Here is a 4,188-nt window from a genome sequence, read left to right on the forward strand (position 1 = left end):
CACATAGAATCTTAATATTAAGCTGGAAAATAAATTTCGACATAAACATATAATGAATTATGCGCTACCTCATGCTGGCGCACGAAATCGACCGCTCCACCTGAAATGTAAGTCCATTCTGTGGTAGAGGCACCTGCGCAAGGGCAGCAGTAAGAACCCTCGTCGGCCACCCATCGAATACACATAAATTCATTGTAAAGCAGTTTTAAACATAAGGTCATGGGCTATTAGTTTAAGGTCTACCGATCCATTTAAGGTGAAGGATTTAAGCATGGTGAATAGATGAACTAAGTTACCCCTTCCGTCGAAGAGCTATACAGCTAAACCCAACAGTCAAGTGATCCTTTCATCGTCGAAGAAAAACCTTATCATATTCCGTCATCCCTGAATTGTCAAGACTGTAGATAGGTCTAGATCCAATGATCGAGAATGTGCCATTTGCATCAGTTTGAGACTCTTCCTAATGGCCAAAGTAATTTTCATCAATTCCAGACTGTGTGGCTAGCAAGGAGAGGGATGGTGATGACAGAGGAGGGCCTTAGGGCTCTCTCGCATTAATGAGGGGGGTCATCCGAGGTAAGTCCGCTCAGGCAGCACTAATGCAGGTACAATAATGCAGATGATGTGGAGTTGAGCGAGGAATATTTGTTTCCATGGTGTTAACCATATATCAACACTAATAGACCTCTGATCTATATGGGTAGTGTAAACTCCAGAAAACCCTTAAATGTGTTTGGAATTTGACTTGGTGTCGAATCATTTAGCCTTTACATTATTTCATTAACCAAATAACTTTCTTTATTAGTTAAAAAAAAAATGGGATACGGATGTTACAAATGGTATGAGAGCCCAGGCTCATATACTAAGACTTTTGGGTTATTTTAGTACAATTAATTAAGTTTTGATGTATGTGTATTGATGCAAAAGAAAAAATACACTGAGTTTGGATGCATATGAACACATAGAGAGAGAGAGATAGAGGTCAGCACCAAGAATTAAAAATGCAGAGGAGCCCTAGATCAGCAAGCCAACCGGAAGTGCCTTATGTGGAGGCCAACCCAGAACTATGGGTACAACTGGGAGAAGAATTGTGGCAAGCCAACGCTGCCTTGCTAGAAATAATGCAACAATTATGAGCAAAGATGATGAACTTGAGGACGGACAACTAATGACTAAGGCAGGAACAAGAGAAGATCCTTAAAATTTTGTCCGACTGACAAAATCAGCGGGGTCCAGACACCAGTACAGAGAATAGGGAGAAGACTCCAACTGCCCATAATGGAGAAGATAATGTAGAATCAACAGAAGGCCATAAGGAGAAAGAAGAAGGACGTTTAGATAATGTTTACGGTCAAAGGGAGACAAAAAGACATAAGATAGAATTACAAGGTGAGTTCAAGAAAATCAAATCATCATTGTTTGGAGAATCTGAAGAAGAAGCCGAAGCCTGACCGATTGACATGGGTGAATATTTTCAGATTTATTAATATGCTGACAAACTTAAAGCACGACTGGCAGCTTACCAATTATGGGGAAAGGCCACCCTCTGGTGGGAAGAAATTAAAACGGTGAGGAAGATTGATGAGGAGCAAGTAATGTGGCAAGAATTCCATAAAAATTTTAAATATAAATATCTAACTGAACATTACTACGATGAAAAGGCAAAGGAGTTCCATGAGTTAAGATTGGGAGCCTTGACCATGGATGAGTATGTAAAATGGTTTACTTCCTTGTTGTGATACGTTTCGTATATGCAGGAGGAAAAGTTAAAATTCATTGGTTTATTAGCAGTTTTTCCAACTTCATGAAGGAAACATTAGAATTCAATTATCCTAGAACAATGGATGATGTAGTACGAAAATATCGCATCTGTTATCAGCAAATGAAACAGGAAAAGTGAAGGACTTAAAGGAGCCATTAGAAAGAAAATGAGGAACTTACCACCAAACAGGTAAGTGAAAGTCACAAATGGTAGAAATAGTCAACAAAGGACTTTTGGAAAATTTGCAAGAAATATGCCTGTAGCTGAGACATATACCAAGAATAAACAACATGGGGTGGTTAGAAAAACTGCTACTGACCAGCCGCCAAAGCCCCCACTGCAATATTTGGGATGTGGGGAAGTACATTATTACAAGAACTACCTGCACAAAGCTCGAACTGAACAACTTTCGAATCTGCAAGATGCCTCCACAATGGGAGATATCGCAAGGAGCATGCCTAGAATTAATGCTACCTTAGATGACCATCAAGCAGAATATTAGCCCACCATGATCAAATGTGAAGGTATGATTGTTGATCAACCTGTTTCTGTTTTATTTGATGTAGGTGCTAGCCTAATCTACATTAGTCCTAAAATGGTAGAAAAATGTCAGCTGCAAAGTAGTAAATTTAAGAAGTCTTGCCTAGTTCAACTAGCCATTAGAGCAAAAAGGAAGGTGTCTGCAAAAACAAAAAACTGCCTTATAATTGTTTCAGGACAACACATCCATGTTGATCTGAATATCCTTCCCTTGGGTTCATATGATGTATTAATAGGGATGGACTAGTTGGAAGGTCGCTAGTCCCTAGTGGATTGTAAAGAAAAATCTGTAAGTTATCTTACCAATTCAGGTAAGCTAAAAGAAATTCAAGGAATCAAGATAAATATCAAATTACACCCTATTATAGCCAACCAACTCGGAAGATGCATAAGGAAGGGCTATCAAATTTATGTTGTCCAAGTAGGGTACAACAATGACAGAAATAAGATGACCACTTTAGATTATATTCCGATAATTCAACAATTCATGGACATGTTTCCTGAATTCATCCCTGGATTGCCACCAAGGCATGATATGGTTTTAAAATTGAACTAGTTCCTAGAGTAGCCCCTGTTTCAAAAGCTCCCTACTGTAAGAGTATTCTTGAGTTAACAGAACTCAAAATGTTGCTTCAGGAACTATTAGATAAAGGATACATTCGCCCTAGTGTGTCCCGTTGGGGAGCCCCTATACTATTTGTACAAAAAAAGGATGGAACCTTAAGATTATGCATTGATTATTGTCAACTAAATAAGCTGACCATCAAGAATAAGTACCCTTTACCTCGTATTGACGATTTATTTGATCAAGTGCAGGGAGCTAGCGTGTTCTAAAAAATCGACTTAAGGTCCTGTTACCACTAGATCAGAATAAAGGATGAAGGCATCTACAAAACTGCATTTTGAACTCGTTATGGACATTACAAGTTCATGGTACTACCTTTCGGCCTTACCAATGCTCCGACCACTTTCATGAGCCTAATGCATAGCATTTTCCATCCATTTCTAGATAAATTGGTACTGATTTTTATTGATGATATACTAATCTATTTAAAAAGTCAAGAGGAACATGAGCAACACTTGAGAACAATATTGAAGATTTTACGAGATAACTAGCTATACACAAAATTTAGCAAGTGCGATTTTTATAAAAGTCAAATCCAATACCTAGGCCATGTTATATCAACAGAAGGAATAGTGGTGGATCCATAAAAGATCAAAACTATTATGGAATGGACCACATCGAAAAATGTTGCCAACATAAGGTCCTTCTTGGTCCTGGCAAGGTATTATTGTCAATTTATTAAAGGCTTTTCAAAAATAGTTTTTCCAATGACTTCACTTCAGAAAAAGGGGAGTGCTTTCCACTAGACAGCAGAATGCTAGCAAAGTTTTGAGCAGCTAAAGCAACTTCTACTGACTCAGTGATAAAAGTAGAAAATCTGGAAAAATCCTTTGTAGTATGTACAAATCCAAGTAAGGAGGTTGTCGGTGGAGTATTAACACAAGAAGGAAAGGTCATAGCCTATGAGTCATGCAAACTAAAGGATTATGAGCAGCGCTACTCTGCTTATGATTTAGAGTTGACCACGATAGTGCATGCGTTAAAAATGTGGCAACACTACCTTATGGGAAAGAAATTTTTGTAATTAACTGACCACAACAATCTTACAAATTTCTTTAACCAGTCTAGTTTAAATGCTTGGCAGGCTAGATGGACTGCATTCTTGAGCGAATTTGACTTTGACATGAAACACCTCAAAGGAAAAGAAAACCGGGTAGTAGACACTTTAAGCTGAAAAGTACATTGCATTTATGAAGTACAATTCAGTCAAGCACAATCTGACATACTAGAGGATATCTTAGATGCATCCCTTAAAGACTCA

The sequence above is a fragment of the Pinus tabuliformis genome, chromosome 7, assembly GCF_031772625.1.
Source record: "Pinus tabuliformis cultivar Carrire ecotype Pingquan chromosome 7, CPIR1, whole genome shotgun sequence".
Classification (NCBI taxonomy): domain Eukaryota; kingdom Viridiplantae; phylum Streptophyta; class Pinopsida; order Pinales; family Pinaceae; genus Pinus; species Pinus tabuliformis.